Source organism: Mycteria americana, chromosome Z, assembly GCF_035582795.1.
Source record: "Mycteria americana isolate JAX WOST 10 ecotype Jacksonville Zoo and Gardens chromosome Z, USCA_MyAme_1.0, whole genome shotgun sequence".
Classification (NCBI taxonomy): Eukaryota; Metazoa; Chordata; class Aves; order Ciconiiformes; family Ciconiidae; genus Mycteria; species Mycteria americana.
In genome coordinates, this window is record NC_134396.1 from 37,946,531 (window position 1) to 37,971,931 (window position 25,401).

Consider the following 25,401-nt stretch of genomic DNA (forward strand, 5'->3'; position numbering starts at 1 on the left):
TTCTGTGTTAGAAAGTGCTAACCTGTGTGACTAAGCGTATATTTCTTCTAAATAGACTCAACATGGAAACCAATGCCTTGATGACTGTTAAAGTCTCAAGAGAGACTGAAATCCTCAGAAAGGGATAATTGCCTGATTCCTCACAAAGAACTTATTCGTCAATACCTTAAATGTCACAGCTATTCACTATGTCACTGTTGTGGAAAGCATGCGTAGAAAGAAGAGGGAAGAGCCAACACTGCTGAACAATACAGCCCAAGGCTTGTTACCCCATCTCAGGAAGATACAGGGTTGGAGGATTTCAGCTGCAACCAAAATCACTGGATACAGCATGGAGCAGCTACCAGCAGGACTGGGACAGCAGAGCAAAAACTTCAGCGGTACATTTGACTGTAATTTCTTCATATTATTTTTTCTGACAGTTTCCACTGAAAAGACAAAAATATCATAAAATTGCCATATAAGTAGATCTACATATGTCCTTCATCAGAGTATAGTACCAGCATCACATTTAATACTGAGAAAATGAAGGTTAAGAGTGAACTCTTGGCCCAAATAAAGTCAGTGGGAGTTTTGCCATGGCCTTTAGAGGACCAGCTTGTTACCACAGGTATTCAACCTGGGTCAGTGTAACCCATTCTTATTTATGGACTTTATTTGTGAACACATTTTTTTCTTTAGTGGTTAGAGTGTGTTGAAAATACTGACCTTCTGAGCTAAAGAAAGCAAAAGAAGAAAAAAAAAAAAAAGAGGTAAAGTGATTTGTGTGCATGATAAAAGTGTTTTTCTGCAATAACACAGCATGAGGTCAAGCATTACACAGGTTGCATTTGCCACTTTATATCTCCTGCCAGACGAATACAATCCAGGGCCTGTTACCCCCGCCTGCAGTACTGTTTCATAGTTATGAAGTCATGACAGCTGTGATTGCCGGTGTGGAGAATAAAGTCTGTGGAAAAAGTTTGGATAGCTTCCCACTGCATGCTGGCCAAAAATAAGTTAGCTGGAATTAAAACAGAAGAGGAGAAAGCTTTCAGGGGGAGAAGAGCAAGGGAACCTACCGACGTTTTATATCGAGACACAGGCTGAGGCACAGCGACTCCAGGACAGATCCTGGCTCTGCTCCCATCTCTGCGGGATCCTGGAACTGATGAAAAGTCTGAGGTGTAATCAAGAACCCATTCTGGCCAAGTGCGTCCTACCTCATGGAAATCGGTACTTCCCATTTCCTGCCTCCCCAGAGATTCACAAGTCATTTGAATTAATTTCACTCCCAGCTTAACAATAACTACACGAACACACCACCTCGGCCCTTGCACCTGAGGAAACATTTCATATGATCTATAAACTCACAATGTCCCACTTGAACGGGGGGAGCAGGTGCTAATCAATAATGTGTTGCCAACATTTAAATAAGGGATCTCTACAGACGTAGTCTCCCTTAGCTGTGACAAATGCCGCTGCGCCATCCCCCTGTGGGTTCAGGGCTGTATGCATTTGCAAAGCAAGATCTGATTTCTTCTTTCCTCATCTATCATCTGTGGAAAAATCTTCTCTCATGTCATTCAAGCAAAGCAACAATGCTTTGCAAATTAATGTTAATGGAAAATGTTTCTGCTTCATTTGTGAAAAATAACGCAAGGGTATTCAGAACAGTGTAACATTCAGTATGTATGGTTTGGTTCTGCATGTCGGTGTGTAAGTACCAGAGAGAAGATTGCCAAGATTTTTCTTTTGCATCAAGGAACTGACAGTTGCCACAATAAGAGATTTATCATGAGGGTGAGACGTGTGCTCTTCAGAATACCTTGGAGGAACCTCACAGAGAGGTCACTTCTGCTAGGGATGACAATGAAATGTCTAGAGCAGGTGACATCTTGGATACAGAGTGATGGAAGCTGATTGCAGACCTTTGACAGGCCATGAAGAACTACTCGGTATATCTGTACCTCTGACCAATCCAGGTGGACGTTATAATTTGAATTCAATCAGATTATGTTGAACACAATTGCATTGAACAGGATCTTCCCACTCACCTCAGGAAGCAGCAGTTGTGGTGGCACAAGATACATGGCAAAAACTCCTGAGAAAAAGGATCAGACAAGAAAGGACTAAAGGAGGACTAAAAAGGAGACCACCTATTAGATTTTGAGTTCAACCAAAATGCTGATGACCATATTCAAAGGGAAGAGTGTACTTCTGCCTGACATGAGGAGAAAAGCTTTGACTCATTCTCACAATGACAATTCACAGGGACCTAATGACGTTATTGCCAATGACCAATTTTACTTGTGTTTCTCAGAAACTGTGCCTTGCCTCAAAACCCTGCTAGACGGTGATAAAGTTCACTAGCACATACCAGTGACAACAACAGCGATGATTTTTTTCTTTTTGTTGCTCCAGCTCATGTGGGAAGAACGCATCTTTGCCTTATTTAGAAATAAACTTTTATATTATGAAACTATCCACTATGTTAACACAGAGGCAGACTCAGACTGTTTGACTTTTCTAATCTTTATTTGTTTATGATTTTAAAATATTTAAACCCAGAAAAAAAAATATTAGAAAATTAAACATGGTGAAACCCATATACAAGGGGAAGATTAGATAATGAAACATTCCCTTTCTGTCTGTCCCCCCTTAGCAATTGCATCACCACCGTAGCACCTTCTTCTCGCAATTGCATCAGCTTTTAGGAAACAGCTAGCTTTCCATCAAAAGATGAGAAAACAAAGAGGTTAATGGGAAATTTTAAATACTTGTTAAAACCTTCTTCTTCAATGCCACTTAACAGCCAGGGGCTCATGCAGGGCTAAAGGACAGGTAATAAAAAGTGAACTGCTGCTTGCATTTTGAAATTTTGCATTTTGACTGTAGACAACAGGACAAGAAAGAGTCACTAACAAGGCTGGAGAAGTATCAGCAAGGGCAAAGCTTGACCCACTCTGTAGCTGTAACTACACTACAGCCACAGAACAGGTAGATACTCCAGAGACAAAGCCAAACTGCCCTGTGTTAAGAAGCTGACAGATACTTCTACTCCCACATCCGCCATCGAAACAGTGCATTAAATACACATACACGTACCTCTTTTTTTCCCTGCTGCTTTCCTTCACCTTTTTTTTCCTTTGCGTTTGGTTTCTCCCTCAGTCTTATCTTGCGCTTTTGGAAGAGAAATGGAGTCCCTGAAGATAAAACACTTTCACATCTCAGCCAGAGGACAGAACCAAGGCTGCATTTGATCAGTGCACAATACCTAAGTCAGCAGCCTCAAAGCCAGACTGAGATTGTTTCCAGCTCTGGACAAAGCCCCCAGCCACCAGAGGTGGTCACCATCCCCAGGGTAGCCCCTGCTATAACTGGCATAGCAGAGGAGTAGGACAAAGAAACCTGTGAATTGAAGCACTGGATTTTAAGACAACTGACGTATGCAGGTTTTCTTCAAAATGAGCACCAGCACGCTTGCAAGCAATTGGATAGAAAAAGGGAAAGTAACATATGAGGAGTATTCAGGTGGCAGAAGTAGAAGTGCATTGCCCTGACATTGCAACTACAGGCTGGGATGTTTTATGTATTTGTAATTATGCTGATTCTCAGTCTGCTAGATCAGACTAAGAGAAAATCTGGAACATCACCTGCTCTGCAGCCTCTTCCTGTTAATCACAGGGATTTGTCTTTGGAGTATTTTTTAATTTAAAAAATTGTCAGTAGTCCGAATACCTTTGATTTATGTGAGACTACTGCTTCTCTGAGTCCTTAGCATTACAGCAGAAGGAAGTTGGGTTGAAGAGACAAAGCTATTTTTCTCTCCTGAAGAGGCAGAGGAGAGGGGGTTGGGGTTGAATGAAGACGGGGAAGGGTAGCCTTTGGTGCTTGTCAAGCCCACAGGGCAGCACTTTGTTTTTTCCTGTCTTAAGGGTTTTGTTCTGTATCATGGCTGCTCCTCTGCTTCTGGGACTGGCATTTTCAGAAGCAATTTCCGTACACAGACACATGCAGGCACTGTAAATAGAGGTGGACGTGATCGCTTGCTGTATGTGACATGGTCCAGTTGTATTTGCTCAAATTAGAAATCATAGGCATACTTCCCCTCCCTTCCTGTTTTCCCATTGATCTTGCTTTTGTTCATTGTATTTGCTGTGCATTGCACAGCTGCCTGAACTCGAGGCTAGCATCAACCCTGCAGCTGATCTGTGTGTCCTTCCCACTGCTTGATCCTGGTTAGGATTTGGTTGAACTGGTTAATGCAGCTGAAGTCAACAGATGGATCCAAAAAGTAATACAAACCTCATATCTTTTCCTTACATACTGTTTTCTCCCGGTGCACAAAAGCATTAGATCTCCACGTCTGTTGTCATGCATTATGTTCTGTGGGACTAGAGTCTGTGGCAAATGTGAATGACTGTGCACAAAGGAATAACCCAAAGAAGCATTGGGCAAGACAGATGCTGGCCTCTTCTCATAAACGACGAGTTCTCAAATTCTCATGCTTTCATCCTTCATGTAATCCATAATTCATTGAAATAATAATCCAGGGAAAGACAATTAAATCAAAAGCCAAAATGCTGCAATTTTTTTTCTGGGTGGAGGAGAAATGAAGTGAACAAAACAATTTTTATTTTCGTTATCCACCAGAAGGAACCTCCAAACCGACTGGGTTTCTATTTTGAGAAAGAAATACCCACACTTACTTATTAATTGTTTGCAATGTTTCTGGAAAGGGTGGGCGAATTCTTTCCGCTTTTATTGCCCAACCCCATGAGGGATGAGAGGAGCACAGGAAAGGGCACCAGTTGTTGTGATTGGCAATTTGTATGTCATTATACATGCACAACAAAACAAAAGAAATGCAGAAACATTGAAAAATGGTACAATGGCAACAAGCAGAGCTGGACCCCAGTTTGCTCTGTTTCAATACAGGCTATGGGTTTTACCTACGTTTGCCCGTGAGAACAGGGTAGGTCAATGTAAATCATCAGAACTGTGCCCATGTGACTCTCATTTCAAAACTCATGGCATAAACCCCCTTTAAAGATCGCAGTTTCCCTCTCTACAAAACACTAGTGCACTGAAGGAAGACTGCAGTCTTTTCCTTTAAAACTGCTAGACAGCAGAGAAGAAAAAGTTCCCCCCAGTGTGCTGTGAGCTGTATACTATACTCATTAGTGACTTCGTCCTGTGAGCTGCCTTCTCTGGCCCGCATCCAGGAAAGCACAAAGTATACATTTAATTTTCAGCATGTGTGTAGAGTCATTAACTGCAAGCACATGCTTATATGCTTTCCTCATTGCTGCTTTTGGTTCTGCTATTTAATATAAAAGGCAGCAGTGGCTTTTAGGGGTTGAGAGTGTTTTGGAGGGGACCTAAAGGAAAGTGTTGAAATCTTCCCACTGCATATAAGAATAGCAAGACAGTAACATTTTCGTGATTTACATGATATCCCTGCCTGAATACTGTACTTTGAATGAGCTCTGTCAGGCAAACCTCTATCTGCTTGCATGCGTGTTGATTCATGCTACTAAACTGGGCGGCACGGGGAGAAAGGAAAAACTAACTGGCGTATTTTCAGCAAATGATGTATACTGTTCTCACTTCAGCCAGACTATGTAGCTATCCTGCAGCTGTAAAGAAGTTACTTTTCCTTAAAGCTATAGCAGTGTTATAGTAATATAGCCTAGTTCAACCTCCACCCTGACATGCACATGGCTGCCTCCAGGCATGCATCTCCCTTGTCCCCATTTGGTATGGATCTGTCAGGAAGGAAAAGCCTTCCTGAGGCTGAATTGCTTATTTTAGAGCTTCCTCTGCAACAGTCTCAGTGAGGAGCTCTGCAGACATTATTCCCGCTGTGTCTCTGCCTGCAAGTTACCCTATGGCGAGCCACGTGGGGAGACATGCAAAGTGAACTCCTGGCTTCAGTGAAGTGGCAAAACACAGGCTGAATTAAACTTTATCTCATTTTTGTGCTTTCTTCAGTGTCATTAAGAAATGACAGTTTTCTTCTCCGTATGCCTCCTTCTCAAGCTGATACAAGGACGTTATCATGCCTACTTCATCTGTGAGAGAAGCAATAGCGACAGTTTAGCGCCACGGCCATACGCCAATGCGGTGGCAGAGGCAAAATTTAAAAGGAAGCAGGTGTGGAGTGGTGGGCTTGTGCACAAGCCCCTAGGCAGTGCTGTGTCTTACAGGGTCTGACAGGCACCCGGTAAAGGTGAGTGACTAAAGCTGCACAGGCTCATCTCCATTTATAGGAGCCGCCTGTCCTCTCCGGGTGAGCGCTGGGTGGGCGCTGCGCGTGGGGGCTGCCCAGCTCCCAGCAGCTTTTGTGCTCGGGAGCCCGGGGAACTGCCGCGTCGCAGTGCTCATGCCAGCAGCTTCTGGGCAGGGGAAAGGCTTCAGCACCTGGGCGGGCACGCCTGGGGACTGACCTCTCTGGAAAAGCTGCTCTGCACTACCGTACTCACCATCAGTCCTGTCCAAGCATTGCAAAGCAAGGTAAGTGTAAACTAAATCGTGTCTCCTGTCCCCAGAAATAAACCTAGATTTGCCCTGGAGAAAATTTCAACGTAGGGCTGAATTTATCAAAATTGGATTTATCCGCTACAGAAAACATGCCGATATTGCAGAAGGGGAGATACGTGAGCATAAAGTTCAAGCTCAGGGGCTGCAGTTCCACAAGCAATTAGACTTTTTTTTAACCAACATTATTTGTCTCACATATACATTTCAAAGTAACCTCATTTGTACTGTTCTGTAATAAGAAATCATTGCACACTATTGAAAAAAAAAAATGGTGATACACTGTATGTGCCTGGTATCTTTTGAAAGTTCTCTGGAGAAAAAAATAGGCACAGGCACTGAGATTTATTAAAATGTGAGTCCTTTTTGAAGAGGCCAACTTTACTAATGAGACAGCCTGAAAACCAGAGACTGTCCCTTCTGGCCTGTGTGTATCATATGAAAGCCAGTAATTTTTGATTATCTCAGTATTCCCAGAAATGATATTAAGCTGAAACACAGCTCCAGTTAACATAAGCATCAAGTATATACTGGGACCTTTTAATGCTAGAACAATAAGCCAGCTTTATTACAGTGATTATTGATAATATGAGGGTTGTGCTGGTATTTAGTCATAACTACATAAAATTATTGTTTTTCTGCTGTAATCATTGGCTATGCAGTTACAAGGGACCAATAATAAGTTTGTAAGTAATTAGTGACAAAGATTTCTTTTGTTGTATATAAATGGAGTAAAAGCCTCAGGCTAATTTTACCAGCATGTTCATATGATATCACTTCCTGAAAATACATGAAAGTTTAAAAAAAAATTATATACACAAAGCAGAGGCTGTCCAAGTCCTACAGAAAAAATGACCTCAAGAAATATGCTGGGTTTCTACCTCAGAAACCTGATTTAACATTGAGGTCATTGCAAGAATTCAGGCAAAAATGCTGTTTCTGTCTTGATGCAAGGCTAGAGAGCATTTCTTCTGCAGTGAGTAGCCTGCTTAGAGGACCATAATTCAATGGCAATATTTTCTGAGTCACTCCATTGATTTGGCAAGACTTTGTTTTCCCATTTTTCCACACTGTCACTTTACATAGATTGGAGCCAACTGTGCTCAACCTCTGCTCTAAATTACCAGTAGGCAAATCTGAATCAATTCAGCTGATTTTATAGGCTATTCTACTGAGTTTACAGGCTTCACTATGAGTTTACCCCAGCACAGCCAGATGCAGAATTTGGCCAGTTTTATGTTTGTCAGAAAATGTAATTAAGCATGACAGATGTGTTTATCCTAGAAAATATTACTGTACTGTAAGAAAGATAGCAAAGATAGTTATACCACTCCTTAAAATCCACAAAGTCTTTTTACCATGTCCTAAAATCTGTTCTGACTTTTTTCTGGCTTGCCCAGATACACCACAAATTTTCTAAAGGATTTCTGAACTTCAGATGAGTTTAGACTTGTGATTGAACTGAAAAGCTTTTTTTTATTATTTTTTTCTGGTATAAGTCTCTCATGTCTCTAGTGTTTGGCCAACAAGCTTACACTTTCCTTAGGATTCTGGGTGGAAATGCCACTAAATTTCTCTTTGCATGGGAAACTGATTCTGTTCTTGCATCTTTGTGTGGAATAGTGTCAAATTTCCTGTTAGCCCTTGGTAGGAGTAAGTGAGCTATTCAGAAGAATGTAAGAACCAGCCCTGATCCAACCCCAAAATCAAAGTGATGCCATTGAAACTGGCTACAGTGAACTTATTTCTTATTTTCATTTCTTCTGTACTATCTGGATTTGGCTAGCAACAGAGCTTCTGAAATGCTGTGAAGAACATTAAGAGATCTAACAAAATTCAGATGAGATTTCCCATCCATTCCTGTATAAGCATATGATCTTTTCATGAATTCTGCTGGCTAAAATAAATTAGAGCAAAGGTGTGAAATCTCCCAACTTTTAACTGTGACTCATTGTCAATTGTGAGACCCTATGTTTTCTTCACATGGGTCATAAAAATATGATTTTGAAATTTTTACCAATAATACAAAATGCCTGAATGCTTGGTGTCACATCACCAGGGGTGATAAGGTGAAATGTCATTGTGGCATTTTTGGGTCACTCAGCCATTCTTCTAAGTACGGTTACAAACCAAAGCCACTTTTGCGACACTTCTGATGAAGAAGATCAAAATGATCTTCATGTTTACTCTAAGGAGGTGTCTTTACATTAATCTTTATTTAACTTTGAATTTAAATACTATGAAGATAATATTACACCTCCAAGCACATACTACAGGTCTGTAGGCTACCAGGGGTCTAGAGACTGATGTCAGGAAACTGTTGCTCCAGAGACTCAACTTACCTGGGTAGCTTTCACTGGAATGCTTTTTGGCAATATACTATGCACATCTTCAGTTTCTTCTAGATCCCTCGATACAGAGCCATGACATAACATAGCAAAGCCATGCTTCTCAACCTGGGTAGTTTTTTACCCCCATTGTCTGAGCTATACTTCCTGTTTCTGGCCAGAAAAGAAAATATAGTATAATATAACCCAATATAACAAGATTAATACAGACGACCTTATAGATAAGAATGCCCCACTCTTATGTGTCACTCTGAGCACCCACTACCGTAACTACACAGGTCTACAGCAAATGCTGGAAGAAGTTTTATGGAAAATGATATTAGGAATCATTACCAGCATGGGCAGAAATATACTAAATCATGCCTAACATAGAAACAATTACTATGCTTGTAAAGAAGTGGCAAAAACATATTTTGAGTAAAGGAACAGTCCTGGCAGAAGCACCGATTTGCTGGCATAAGCGTATGTACCCTAAGGCTTTGACCAGACAAGTGCTGCTAGTCAGAGCTTGCACCCTGACATCACACCTCCCTGTACCCTGACTGACACAGTTATTTTGGTATATGTCTGTAATGATGAGTATCACAGAAGGAAATTTTTCACACTCTTTTACACACCCTGGTGATTTCTGGCTATTGCAGAATTTGCAAATGTGGAATGATCACAAAAGCAGTAGATGTACAACCGTGCTCATGACTGTATCTGTTTTCTTTATTTCTTTAAGCCCCTGTAGATCTGAATTTTAAAATAAGGATAAAGGAAATGTTTATACACTTTAATCACTGCTTTCCTGGATACATTGGAAGGTGTTGTGCAATGTTAAAATCAGGTCTTTTGTGGGCTCACAAAGAAATTATTACCCTTGCCATTAAGATCCTGGCACACCGATAGCCAGGGCTGTAGCACAGCCCCACAGGTTTGCTCTTACCCACTGGGAAGGTGCTGCAGAAAGAAATGTAAAAGAATATCAGAAGAGAGATCTCACTTGAGATCTCACAGATAAACACCACTTTGAAAACTGCTGGTGACTTTAACGGAGCAGCAGTTCATATTTCTCAGGAGCAAAGCCTTTACTTCAGGTGCAAACCCCCCTGGAAAGCATTTAACTGCATAACAGGCCATGGAGCACAGCCCCTGGCATCCCTAGCGAAGGGCTGGGAAGGGCAGGGTCCCACAGCCAGCGCAGGCGCCGGGGCACGGGGCTGGAATGCCTGCACCAGCCACAAACTGGTGTGTGCAACCACTGCTTTTCATTACAGCTGCTGCAGCAATGCTGGGCTCCAGTATTCCCACGGAGATTCGGACCTATGTTAAATTACGCATGCACACACACATACACACGCACGCAAAGAAATTTAAATAACTTTGAGGGTCAGAATGAAACTAACACAAGCCAGCACATGGGAGTTAGGGCCGGTACGCCCCGTTCTCCACTTGCACTGCTGGGGAAGACGCGGCGTTAGCATCAGCGACAGAGAGCTGGGTTAGTGGCACGGTGCCCAGCCGGCACGGGGGTCCCAGAGAGCTTGCTTACCCGGCTTCCCCAGCCTGCTGGAGGCTTCTCGGGCTCCCTGCCTGATCGCTCAGAGAGAAACAAGAGTTAAATATTATGAACTATGTTTTAGGAGCTTTCACAAATAAATAGAAAGACTATTAATCAGGAAGGTTATTTGTACTGTATCAAATAGCACAGTGGCTCCTTCAAATTTTTCAACCCTACTAGTCAAATATCTTACTGGAGCAACAGGTGTCGAGGCATGTTTAGGGTCTGCCACCAGCTGCTGTTCTACTGAGTTTCTATTCTAAAATTGCTTTGGCTTCCAACTTTCTAAAGTGGAAAGAGGATTTACATTCAAGGTAGGCATTTTTTCTAACAGTTTTGAAAGGCTTCAGAGAAGAGATTTCTGGAGTATGATTTAAATTTTTTTTTTAAATTTTTTAAATGTTTTGTCGGTGTGGAGAAAAAAAGAGAAAGAAAATTAAAGTTAATGGGTCCCTCTGGCTGAAATATAGCAGTAAATGCCAGTGTTCACTTAACTAATCTTAAATAACAAACATTCTTAATGTTTTATTGTTTTATTTAAGTATATTAAAAAGCATAAGGCTAGAGAGCTTTGTACCCATGATGAGTAATAATACCAGAGCTGTAGGTTTTTCTCTGGAAAAAAAACCCTTCAATTCTTTTTCATGAGAAGATAAAATACAAGACATAATAAAATAGCTAGGAAGATGTCACTATGGAAGAAAGACTGGCTAAAACTGTGCCAGATTATTCTATCTGCCCAGGTGAATTGAGTTTACAGATCACTTCATGGGAGCATATGATCAGAGCAACAGCAGGTGGTAACTATAAAACACAGCCGAAGCCCTCTCCCTGAGGGGTGGTTTATAGGCAGGTCCTAGGTGGTTGGGTGGGTTTTGTGCTCATCAGAGTGCCTTGCTCCTAGGGACCTTGTGGAGGGCAGAAGGTAGCCGGAGGGGTTGACCTGTGGTAGCTGAATCTCGTAGGGTGCTTCCAGGGTCAGGATTGTGGGCTACCTGGAGGATGCAGGTGGGAGGCTGCTGCCTGGATCTTGCTTCTTCCCTTCCCGCTTTCTGCAACTCTGAAACTTGAAATTTCTTTCTTTCCCACTCTGTGTGAGGCAATGGTGTGAGCAGGATGCATGCTTCCTTCTGCTACCTCTCTCTAAGGTTGGGTCTCTTATCCTGTGCACTTCCCAAGCAGCTGAGCTACTGGCTCAGCTTCCTGCTGACTGACGGTGGTTGGAGACAAAACCTGAGTGACAAGGCAGGCTTGGGGAACCCATGCAGGGTGGGGAGTGAAATGTTGCATTTGAGAGTTTTCACTAAAGCAAGTCACTAGCGTGCAGCTCTGAATCTCCTCAAAAAGATGGCTCTTCTAGAAGCATGTTTTGCCCTCCATTATTTAGCAGTCATCTAATGACTGCTTAGGAAGACAGTGGATGATGCAGGTGTGTAAAATGATGTTCTTGCTAGCAAGCAGGGAGTATGAAAGTATATTTGCATTGGGAAAGCCGTAAAAAGAAATCCAAAGTGGAGTGACAGTGCTGAGGGCACGCACAGAGTGCTCACCCTCACTTCCAACTTCAGAAGCTATTGACTTCATAAATGGAAGTGAAACTTGAAAATTTAATCTCATCTCTCCCATCCTGATGCCTGCAGCTTCTGGAAAGACAATTTCCACTGCAAGCCTATAGGAAAATTGACTGTGTTGACTACATGATCCTTCCCTATCTAGCCCATGAATAAGCTAAGTCTAAGTGAAGAAATAGAATGCCTTCTAACAGGAGAAAAGGGTAAAAATTCTTCTTTAGATGAGCTGTTATCGCCAATGTTGCTAAAGGGAATGTGGTATAGCTCATATAGAATTTTGGTATAGCAAAACACATCTTGATCTTGCCTCAATAGTACCTAGTGTTACTGAATCATCCAGTAAAAATTACCATGAAAAAAACTAAAACTTATGCAGGACAAGTGGAAATGAGAGAAAATGGTTAAGAGATTGTACTCCAGTATGCATTCAAAATTCTTTTGAGCTGCTGATGGCATTAAAGGACCTATTTATTGCAGCCACAAGTGAATGCCACAGATTCCTAAGGAGAAATGTGGAAACCTTATCAGCTCTTCTCTCTTTAAATTACATTGTGGGGAGGCGGGGAGCAGGAATCATCAAGGGAGCAATGTGAAAGAATAGACCCTGAGCCAGTGTGATATTTTCACCCTTTCACGTAACATCTGGGCTCCAGATATCCATTGGTACATGTGAGTCACTGCAGATGCAATTGCAGAACATAGCAAGCATGCATTGCTTGATCTGGGGAATTTTGGCAAGGGGATCCAGCAGAACCCAAACCTGTCATGTTTTACTGAAAATTCATTTCCGGTCACAACAAGTTTCATGTGAAATCAGTAGGATTTTTCTTTAAAGTTTATTGGGTTTAGCCATTGATCCAGAGAAATTTACGTTTCTGCAGGTATTTGTGCACTCAGCTTAAATCAATATTTCTTCCTTCCTGTGAGAAAACATGGCCCATATGTGTCATTCTAGAAATAGCAAAAAGAGGAACTGTCATTAATTTGTCCCTGAATGAATGTGTTCTCACTGAGACCCTTACCTTCCTGTGACAGTTAACAGAATGTGAGTGAACAATTAATGGTAGCAACTAAGGTATTTAAGGAAAAATCATATTTTTTGTCATGCAGGAGGGAAAAAAAATATATTAACAGACAAAGGAGTGAATGAATGTGAGCAACAAATGCTAATTTGCTGGATAATTTGAAGCTTTCTTCTATGAACATCGTATTTATAATCTTTCCTATTTGTTGTCAGACAGCGCCTTCTCGTCTAAGTCAGTGAAAAGTTATAATAATTTTTAAAAACCCTTAAATGCCTTTAGAAACAAGCACAAGTGAATAACTCAGAAATACAGTTGCCAAAGGCCAGTAGATCCTCAGTTGGTAAGATTTTTCACGTCTCTCCATTCTCTTTAAGGCATCTCTCTCAACATATGGAGATGTGCATACCTATGTTTGCTCGTGAGCCCAGGCTTGTTACCTAGAGGTCTTATATTAAGACCTGAATGTGTTTCATCAAGATTGTCTATGTTGAATGGTTTCCATTTGTGGTGTGTTTTGCTCTAGCAACAGAGAAGATCCCATACTGCTCACTTCAAATGTCAGTCTGCCGTTACGTTTTACTGTATCAAGCATCTCCCCGAGCATCTGGAGAAACAGGCCTTGTGCTCATCATTCATAGGACCATGTGTTTCTTTTGCCCACTTATTCAGACTCATGTCAGCCTGCTGCCATCTGGCCTGCAGTGTATAACAGGAACTAACACGATAAAGCAAAACCAACTGCAGATATGACACTAGCAAGCACAGCTCCTCACGTTTCATGAAGACTTGAAACTTCCATCGAGTTTTCCCAGGTTAGCATCCGTCATCTGAGGTAAAGTAACGAAACAGATTCTGGAACATGCCGATTAACTGCTGCCATTAATGCGTACAGTCCTTGAAGTAAATGAAGTGTTGTCTGCTTCTTTATTAAGTAAAGCATTTTAATGCACTATGTTTTAACAACTAATAGGTAACTAATTACAAATAATATGTCATGTGGACAACTGGTCCACCCTGTGCTGTGATATTAATTTCACAGTAATTTTAGGTATACTCAAGAGCCACCAACCTGCTACAGCATCCTTAACAATGCTGAAGCATAGGGGCTATTTAGGAGATCACTGCCCCAAACGGCTTTCTAGTCTTGGATACTTCCTACTATGTCTATAGGCTTGCAAATGAACTGAAGGGCTTGGGAATATAATTGGATGTCCTGAACACTTTTTAGGAAAACCAGCATGTTTGAACTGTGGTCACAGGACATTCTAGTTCATTTGTCAAAGTTATGTTTTTCTGAAGTCTAACTGGAAAAAAAAAAAATCCATTGCAGCTCTAAGTTCGAATGCAGCCACTTAGAAACATATCCATCCCTGCTCCATACTGCTACTACTAACTTTTACATAAAATCCCCTCAATTACCAGGTATGCATAAACCACAGTACAGCTGCTGGCAGAAGTACAGGACTTGCTGCAGCTATAAAAGCAGCCTAGACACATTCAGGTAGAAAATTACAGTGCCTAACCTTTCAAAAGTTGAGTGCAGTCCGCCCCATACAGAGACCTATGCAAACACTTCTAGCACTAGACTCACACGGGGCCCAGGGGCAAGTGAGGCTTAATCTGCTCAGGGCCAAGACAGACTTTCTGCATCTCCATTTGCAGGTTGAAAAAATGGGGTCAGCTGAGCATTTCGAATGTATCAACCAATTTTGTATTTCATCTGTCATTGGTATCTAACGAGTAGTTTGGACCTGCTGCTTGCAATGTATTCTGCAAGGCACTACGGTTTTTGACCTGAAGATGAATACTGCATGCACAACACTGGACAAAGACCCTCTTGGGATATCTCACGTGCTGACTGAAGAAATTACATCCTAGAAGCCTTATAAATGTTGCAATCTTGTCCTTCCTTTCAGTGAGGGAGGTTAGATGTGCGCATAAAGAGCAAACTGATACAAAAGGAGGATTGGACTGTTTCTCAGGGATAGCAGAGGGTGCATATTTGTCATATCACCTCTTTTTTGGGGTGATCATCTGGAGCCAGATCTCCCTGTTACATCTGGGTAGATCTTGGCAGACAAGTAACTCTGAAACCCTCTCTGCCTGCAGCATGAAAGAGGGATGTCTCTTATCAGCTGGAGGGGTCTTCAGAGAAGGTGGTGGAGGGAAATGCAAACAGCATGCCTTCCCACAGCCTCCCTCCTCTCATCACTCTTTCAAGTCTCTTGGGCCACTGTCCAGTGCATATCTGTCTGCTGCTTAACAAACTCAAGCTGTGGTTTTCAGGCTGATAAATAATTATGCTAATTAACAGGTTGGAGGAAAATGTGATGTTATTTCTATGGAATGTTCTGAGAGGCTGGAAACACTTAACTGCGAAAACGACATGTGGTGAAATAACCAATAATTTGCTTAAGAAACCCACATCTGGTATGCCTGCTAGAAACAGGGGTTAATAGTCTGTCAGGGGCAGGCAGTGGCAGTGAGTAGCCCTAGGATAAACAAAAAAGCCTTAACGGCAGGAAATGGGCTTGTTCTCCTAGCATAAGCATTTACATTGGCTACTAACCAGCAAGAGATGTAAAGGGAGTTGTTTAGTTTACACTTGGAAAAAAATAAAGAGAGATGGAAACAAACAGTCTTTTGCATTTTGTGTATCTGTGAAAACGAATAAAAGCCACCGAGCGTAGCTAAAAACGGTAATAATATCTGTGCTCCACACTCCTGGAAGGAGCCATAGACTCAGCACAAGATTCCAGTCATGAAAAGGAAGCAGGATTACTTAATTTATTTTTGTATTATTGCAATAACTGTCAGATAATTACATGCATGACTTTAAATGACTGCTCATGCAGAAAAAGGGGAGGGGGCAGGAGAAGAGAAGACGATTTGGGAAACTTGGTTAATTGATTCAGGTTGACATCCTGATTTTTTTCTAAAAAGAATGACCCTGATTTTCATTTTGAGGATGGAATGTCCAAATACCACTTGTGATAAGAGGGAAGGCATTCCCATTTGACACCACAGTAGTCAAGAAAGGATCTGGACCACAACGCTAGGAACCCACCCTTGCGTTGGTGTGGCATTGCTGCAGCACTTACAAGCGCAAAAGAGAAAGCCACATTTTAAGATGGAATGAAATGTAAATAATGTACTCATTTGACGAGATTCAGATGAAGTGCTCTGTGTGTGGCAAGCTGAATCTGTATTTATAGCAGTTAAAGAAACACACAAGACACTCTGGATACACTAAAGACCATGAATAATACATTGTTGGTTCCTAATTTTGTTTTAAATAAACAGACAACGTTCTACCTCAGGTGGTGTTTTCCCGCTGAAGTGGTGCGACCCTTGCAAAGATTGCTGCTACATCTGAGTTGTATTTTTCACACAAGAAAACACGACACCTCAGCAGATGTTAGCAGCTTTCTGTTGCATGCTGGACTACTTGACATCTCAAGCTAAATTTTCTTTCATAGTCACTCTCAAAGATGTATATTATCCCTTGTCAAAATAAAAGAGTTGTGGTCTCTTTCCAGCCCAGAGAAATACGGTAAGTGCGCATTATCACCATAACATCTAAGTTGCTCTCTCTTTCACTACATTAGTGCATATTACAGCCTTGCAAATGACAGGCTTTCACAGCCTCATATTTTAGTGTCATGTCTTGTTTTATAATGACATCATGTTTTTTCTAGTGATCCTAGCACACAGCACCAATGTGACCCTGCAACTTTGCAACCTTTCTCACGGCAGCGAGATCTCCAGGCCACATGTTGAAACCTGAGGTGGGAAGCAACAGCAATAAAATGACTCAAAAGCCTCGTTTATCAGCAAAAAAAACCCCTAGTAGCGCTCAGCTCATGTGGATGCAGGTGGCACTACCCATCCTCCACCATGTGATGTGTTCTGGTCTGAGGCTGCGGCCTCTCATATGAAAGCTGAATCAATTCTGGTGCTTTTTGATGCTTTCTGTGAGCATCCAAGGCACTCTGCTGCAGAAAGGGTCTGTCCTCTAGCACTGCTTCCCTATGAAAAGCAGATCAGAGGAGGTTGCTTCTAGGAAACAAGAACTGCAAGGGAGAGGCCATCTCAGACAGTGGTGCTTCCACTTTTTCCACGTGCTGTGCTTACAACAGGCTGTGATCACACAGCCCTCGGCGTGCAATACTTACCCATGGGTTCACATATACTTGGGTTGCGTTTTAGATTGCCACGTGAATAGCATGAGGCTACAATAACCATAGCCTTCCAGGAACAGAACCAGAGATGGAAACCATAAAATCTACGCTCAGTTTTTTGTTCCTCTGTGTTCTAGTTCAGTCATGTAGATGGAAGTGAGACAGTCCACTTCTTAAACCAAGACTAGGGCTCATTTGTGAATATATAAACGTAAGCACTCCAATAAAGACAGAGCTGCTAACACCGGGAATTTCTGTTCACCTGAGACTGTCCTCCTGAATCTAAATGACTGGCAGCAACATGAAAGAACAGGTGACAAAAATAAAATAAGTTTTAGGAATGGTGATTAGATCTTAACAGAATTCTTGGAACTTCAGTAAGCTTTTTCTTATTTTGAATTCTGCTTGAGTTGTAGATACCTTTTTGCCTTTTTGCATATTCCCAGTCCAAGCACATCCATCATCCTTTTACGTGTAAGAAAAATTCTGTGTGATGAAGAGGGCAGGAAAAATATGTAAAATAAACATCAGTATGGCAGCAGAGATCAATCACTAAAAATTGTAAATCTAGTTGTGTATTTTTCACTGAAAGCATTACGCAAGGAATACAGCTATTCACCACAGAAAAAAATCATTCACCAAATAGCTGTACCTGTCTCTGTTTTTCATAGTACTTCCATCAACATGGCAAAATGGTGCTCTAGTGTGATTTGGTGAGAGATTTGCATGATTTCATACAGCTTATGCATAACGTGGATGAATTTTGAGTGAGCTGATGTGCAAAACTGTTGAGAATCTTCCACAAGCAGCCCTGATGCTCGCAAACGGGAAGCAAGAACACTCACGCTCAACTAAAGTCCTTTGAGCTGCTCCCTTTGGGGTGAAGACCCCGGGGGCAGTCCTGGAGAGGCAAGGGCAGCCTTTCTTTCCTCCTGTGAACCACATGTGGGGACGTTTTATTTAGATTGGCATGCAGTGAAGGCAGAGAGCAGCAAGATGGACTCACCACCAGACCTCAGCACCCAAAAAGCTTGCCAAGTGTCTAGCCAGGCCCCCAACATCTGACTGCTCACAGTGCCCGTTTCTTCCCACCAGCCCTAGAGGGAGACTAAGTTTAGATATATGACCAGGTATCTAGGTTTGGGATCTAAACTGAAGTGTTATGAATGTTTTCCACTCCCTCCCAAAATTACCTGGACTGCTCTTGGATCTAGCTCGAAATATGGGGTGTTTGTACCTATTCCAGTTTATCCAAAACTCTGCATATTTTTAAAAATATTCTCCACAACAAACAAACAAAACAAACAAACAAAAGCCTTCTTGCTCAGCTCTAAATGTTTACTTTCATAACTGATTTATGTAGGTTTTGCATAAATAGAAACGTGGTAAGCTTGCAATGCGTTACCAAAACAAACTTGTACGTCACAATGCACTGTGGTGGAGCATTTGATGAAACTGATAACAATATCCTTTATTGCTTCTGTTTGGAAAGGTCTTTCCTTCAGGAACGGAATTTCTGTGTTTGAAAGAAAAGCAGCAGGAAAAGCGACATTATAGGGGCGGTCAGGGGAAGCTGCTCAAAGGAGAACAAACGTGTTTTCCTAGCAGATGATGTGGAAAGCAACCAAACACGGTTGGCTTTAGACTGCATCTTCTTGACATAGGCCCCACCTTCTGCTCTTACAAGAAAGATTGTTTTAAGCTGGGTAACATGAGGTCAAACACTCTTCCAATATTTTGACAATAACCAACTATGACCATTTGGGTTATTTTTTATCCGCATTAATATCCAGTCTTTTTAAATGATCTTGGCATGCTTTTGGCCTCAAGAACTTCCTGTGATAATCAGCATCAGAGCTGAATTATGCGCCGCTGTCAAAAGATATTTCTTTAACCAGTATCATTTTGCCAGTTTGTTTTAAGATCATTAAATGTTTTTTTATTCCTAATCTCCCTGAACTTTATTTACAACTATGAAGATCTCATAATTATAAAAGTATAAATGAAAGTACATTTGTCAAAGGATGAAGACGGAGTCATGTTTTACAGAAAATCCTAATCACAGAAGTAATTACTTAGTCTGGGACAAAATGCCCGTGTGTACCTGAGTACACGTAGACATGCACAAAAATATTTGCATGGGAATATCACTGGGAGGCTTCTTGCCTACGCTTTTCATATCAAGTCATTTCACTGCATATCAGTATCTACATGGATGTGAAGTAGGCAACTGCATTTGTTTTACATGCATAACTACAAACACTGTTTAAATCAGAAAGTTTATTTTTCGAAGGAGCAAAGTGTCTTGTGCCTTTACACAGTAAGCACTCCCATTTGTAATCAGAATAAGTGATGTTGTGTTTCTGAATAACCCACATGTGTAGACAAATGTTCCCACTGATCATTTAAATAATAGCATTTAACTAATTTAACAAATGGCATGATGATTTAATGCTTGCAATGCACCAGGTTTGTGAGTTCCAGTGAGAACTGGAGCCTGAATGCACTATAGCTTTACATGACATACTGGCTGCTCTGTTACACTAAGCATTGGGCCTTCTCTGTATTACTGTGGGAAAGCACTTCGAGCTGCTTCCTTCCTTTTGCTCATTTTGAAGCTTAAAATTAAAAGACATACTCCCCATGCACAATTACTGCTAACATTAACATGAATGACACATGCAGTCAACAAGAGAAACCAGACACCATTCCTTGCATTTGCAGTTTAGGTGTTGTGCAGATTGAGTCTCAATCTCAATTTAGGTGTTGTGCAGATTGAGGTGTTGTGCAGATTGAGCTTATTAAGCTGCATTTTTAAATGCCTAATACTTTCAATAACCTGTTTTCAAAAAGGTTATTTTCATTAATATTGTGTCACGTCATACAACACCTTCTAATCTAGACATTTAAAGTTAATGTCTTCACGTATGTGCAAAGTGTAGAAGCAGTTGTTAGAATACTCTACCTCTTCCCCTCCAGAAGATCGGTTTTAAATTTTAATCATTTTTAAATGGTAGCATTCAGTTATATTTAATGCATATTGAAGGTTACTGGGGAAACAGGACCAAGAGAAGTAATTATTTAATTTAAATTTTAATTAAAATACTGATAGCAGCATCAAACATGTTCTGGTAAAGTTTATACCCCAAATTTTCTCTTATATTTCTAAATCTGTCAGGCACATTCTGAAGTGGACATGTTTGGGGAAATTATCAGGAATATAAAGAAGCTCAAGTTGAAATCAGAAATTATCCCCTAACGTGTTTGATTGGAAAGTGAGTCCCTACACTGACCACATCCCGAACACCCCACCCGAGTGTTGGCACATCTGGGCAGACCAGAGCACTCTGACACCGGGATGTGACCCCGTTCAGAAAGAGCCTCCTTTATGGGCTGGGGGGAGTTCAGCCCATTAATCATCCCACCCTGCCCTCTGTGCACTGCGACCGCTAAAAGCTTTGCCAGGTACTGCCAACGACATTGTCGTGGTCAGTTGTCTCCCTGAAAATGGGCTGAAACTCTTTGAAAGAGAATAAAAAACCATGCTGCTATTCAGAGTCTAACCTGGGAAGTCAGTAAGACCTTTCCTCCACGGCTGGGCGAAGATGAGCCCCACCGATGGGGGATCCCAAAGTCGGTGGGGTATGCTCTCACACCTGCAGGGCCTGCTTTCTTTCTCGGCCATCTGCTTCCACCTATACTGCCATGACATTATTGAAACGGCAGTAAAGTTTTGAACGCAGTAAAGAATGTGTTTTGTTTTGTTTTCCCTCTGGAACTCCAAAAGTCATGGAAAAATGTAGGTTTTGTGGGGGAGGGAGGGAGAGGGAGTAAATCCCTGCCCAGACCTAATCTTTTTGTTAGCCCCTTGAAGCTCAGAGTAAGAGCAGCTGTTGAAAAGTGCAACTGTCTTTTCCATACATGATTAAATATAGTCAAATATCAAGTCCTATCATCAAGGGGTCAGTTAAATGTAATTTCTTTCCGCTCTGCATATATGCACAGAGGGAGCTTAAGACCTCTCTCATCTGTTTTTTTCATCCTTAAAAGAAACAAGAGCACACTGTACAGTATTTTCTAATTTGATAGTATCTTTATGGGATTTTAATATCCTCCTCCTTGCCAGCTACAAGCCAGACCAGCAACAACTGCAGCTACAGTTATGAGCTGCAGCTGTTTGGGGCCTGTAAAGGTCTACCTACAGCCTGGAAATTTCCAACCAGTGCAAACACAGGGCAGGCTCCAGCACCATTAGCAAAAGTTTGAACTTCTGCAGGCAAAACATCGACTGCCACCAGCAAAGTGCTGGCAAAATTGAACCTGCTTAAGCAGGCAGGCTAGCATTGAAAGGGGTAGGGACAGCCAGCTGCCGGGGTGGAGCTGGGCTCCTAGCAGTATTAATCACAGAAGCTGTGTTGTCAGCCAGGGAAAATCCCATCTGCAAAAGCTGCTCCGAAAGGCAATTGTAATGGCCGGCGAGCGGCAGGATGTGCATGACAAGCATGGAGGATTTGGGTAGCTCCTCTACTGAGCAGAGCTATTTTCTCCTTCTCCTCTTCATGAGGTCAGGAAGGGTTTGCAACTAATATTAATGACAACAGACTTGGGAGAGTCAGAGTAGGTCTTGAAAGATTCAGCCGTTATCTTTTTTGTACAGCTTATAATATACATAATATTTGCATAGAATTTACATTACCATAGATACACATTTCGCCGTGAGAAGTTTCAATTGCTTTGAAAAACAACGCAGATAACAAGCCCCAAGTTAACTGAAATGTGTGTTATAACACAGCCTTGTTTTGTGATCCTTCTTCTGGAGCTCAGATACTTCTCATCATCCTTGACATGACAACTATAACATCTCCACATGTTCCCAAACCTGGGCAGGGAGAAAAATCAGCCTTCTTCCTGATTCTTCAAAAAAAGACAGAGTTAAAAACATCTAATCATCTTCCAGCTCACTTCTATCCTAAGGGTGTTTTTTTTCTCTTGACTGGGTTCTTCATTTGATGGAGCTTTCTCACCCTATGCAGACCATGCTCGACTTACCCAGAGTGCTGGAAGTGCTAGCGAGGGATTAGCTGCGGAGGGTGACACATTAAAACTTGGGGAACTACAGAAGGTTTAGCCACTTGCTGAGATAGCTAAAATGCTTGCTCATCCATGGGACTTAGCTTAGCCTACAATTACTACCTCAATATATTATTGACAGTGCAATGCAGTGCAATAATGCCGGTTGTGTCACCGTAGAGACAGGTCCATCCTCCCTCACCTCGGCTGATAATATCTGTACACACACAGTTTCTCTGAAGAGTTTGAATCCCTGTCTTCTCATGATGGCTTTCACTTCACAGTGGAATCAGTTGAAAAAGGACTCAGATAACTCAAGATACAAAGACAAATTTTCGGCATGAGGATGAAGAAGTATCAGAATTCACAACACTTCCTTAAGCCTGATGCACTTCCTGTAGAATATAATCTGCACCCACTCAAAGGGACAGCAGATAAATTTGTTGGCTTTATACTAGATCTGAAAAATACAAATTAATTTTAATTCCATCATACTGTTCTGCGGTTGCTGTTAAACTTGAAGGAAGGATTATGGCAGCAAAAATATGTCATTCTGTAAACCAAAGACTTCAGTCAATAGTATTTTAACATTAAATCTCTGCTTATTCAATGTATTAGAGGTAATATCTTTGTCAAACAAGCTCTTTTTGCCTGAAGGTTCAGCATTAACACTCCCTTAAGTCTCTTTTAAACACAGGTAGCTCAGCACCCCCTTCCACAACAGCTTTAATAATTGCTTGGCTTCACACCACAAACTATGCCTTTGTTTCTGCCCTTAACCATTCTTTCATCAGCTGCTGCTGTGCACATTAGACAGAACATGCGAGGACAGACAAACAGACTGGAAAAGTGGCTTGTGAAAATATGTTGAGATAGTTGCTGAATTTTAAGGGCTTGTCTGTACCAGGAAAAAAGGTGCAGCAGAGAACCAGATGGTTTCAAACACGATGTGATCCTTGCAGGGCTTGTATGGTGCACAAGCAATCCTCAGAGCTGTTTGCGGAGATCAGCTGTACCAAGATGCTGTGAGGGTACAGCTGCTGTTGCTGCTCCCTCTATGTCCTTGTCCTTGCTCGGTCGCTTTGGCTGAACTGGGACTGCAGCCCAAGCTAAGCAGACCTCTCTCTTACTTATTTCCTTACTCATGATCCTACCCTACTCTGTTTCACAGGCACTTGATATCTCTCCCTCCACAATTTCACATCCCTTTTTGCCTGTTCATGTGTAGTGGTTTCATGTAATGAATCCAGCTGGCCCAGGCATTCAGCACCTTTTCCTCACCTTTCTAAGCCTCCCTCGGTGGATAGCAGAGAGACTTTGTGGCCTGGAGTCGAAAGGAAATAATGAACACTTATGCATGTCTTCCAATGGGAGCTCTCTCTGACCCTTCAGGTGGTGACGCTTAACAAGACGTGACTGCAGGAGCCACCGCTTGCTCAGAGCACACCAGGTGAATGAGATCTTACAATGTCCACCTGGAAGGTAAGGAAGAGTTTGACGTAGGACCTGTCCCCTGAATGCCTGGAGCAACAGGGTCACTGGCTTGAAGCTTTGAGTGAGGCATTACTTCATCCTTTATGTCCCTATCACATAAACTCTTCAGTTGTATTATAACCACATACTATTTTTCAGGAGGATCCTTCACTGCAGGTCAAACAAGCACAAGTAATGCTCTTCCAACTGTAGTTCAAATACTCTGCTGGCTTGTAAAACACTGAGAATCCAAGAAAATCCATGAAAAAAACACCACATATACATACATTGCCATGATGCAAACAAACAAAACTTTTCAGTGGAGTTTCTGATGCCACTGTCTTGCCGATTCATCTTTTTTGATGCTGATTTTCTAGCAAATTCCAAATCCTGTGAATTGTAGAATCATAGTATCACACAACCATTTAGGTTGGAAAGACCTTTAAGATCGAGTCCAACTGCAAACCTAACACTGCCAAGTCCACCACTAAACCATGTCCCTAACCACCACATCTACACGTCTTTTAAATACCTCCAGGGATGGTGACTCAACCACTTCCCTGGGCAGCCTGTTCCAATGCCTGAAATTCATTTTATTTCTCACTTACTCTCCCATAGTCATCCTTTTCTTCTGAATAGTCTGAATGTTAGAACATCTCCTTTTAAAAAAGTAGGAACGTTACAGGAGTAGCTTCAAACTACCAAGCCACAATTTCCGTGCTGGATCCAAGATGTAGCCATTGAATTCAATGGATTATACTAGCACGTTTTTACTGATTTTATTTCCAATGGGCTCTAAATAAACATGCTTCAGGCTAAAAACATATTCCAATCTTCCAAAATCTTGAAATGCTGAAATTAAACTTCTGGCCTGCTGGCCACCTTAAAAGCTTGGAGAACCAGTTCAATAACTGATTTAACAACTTAGACCTAAGAATCCTGTAACCGGTCAACAACATGAAATCATATGTTATGAAATCCTTTTAGTAATTACTAAAATGATTTAAATAAAGCAAGGTTAGCATATGGTTTTAGCCATAAATATTTATGACCCAATACTTTTTGTTGATCAGCATCTAAAAACAGGAGTACAAGCACATCCATAGATCAGACATGTAGGCTTGTATCAATCTGAAATTATTCTAGGAGGAAGCATCAAAAGTCAGTAACATATACAAACATTTGCTTTGGCAGAAAAGAAAAAAATATCTCCTTTAAACCATAACTAGACAGGTTTATCTAGGCTCTTAACACTAGTAAACTAAGGATTATGGGAATTTAGTTCAAAAACTGTTGTAAAAGCCTTATCTTAATAAGCAAAGTGGCTGAAGTAGATATCTAAAACAACAGCATATGTCAACACACCATAGTGAGACATATTATTTTGATTTATAACTTTGATTTCTGCATTACTAGATAAAGCAGAACATTAAAAAGCATTTTCCCATTTCTATTGCCAATGAAACTGTTTAACGGGATTTATAAAACATTTAAAATATTTCTTTTAGTAACTGTTATCTGTTATTGCTCATGCACACTCTAGGAAGTTTACGAGAGTTTCATGCCACAGTGTTTTTTGGAGGGACAAAGTTATTTTTCTATTATTTATGTATAATGTAAGTTCAGAAGGAATAGAAAATAATGAATCTGGAATAATGGTCTGTTTAA

At 41.4% G+C, this 25,401-nt stretch overlaps 1 long non-coding RNA gene across 1 annotated transcript in view; it reads right to left on the reverse strand.

The window, feature by feature from the left end:
• Positions 1–202: 202 nt before the first annotated feature.
• The window catches only part of LOC142402726 (uncharacterized), a 76,194-nt gene continuing 50,995 nt past the window's right edge, over positions 203–25,401 (reverse strand). The window contains exons 4-5 of the long non-coding RNA XR_012773458.1: positions 1,062–1,141; positions 203–428 (exon numbers count right to left, since the gene is read on the reverse strand). This is a non-coding gene — a long non-coding RNA (uncharacterized LOC142402726). The remainder of the gene's footprint in view (positions 429–1,061; positions 1,142–25,401) is intronic.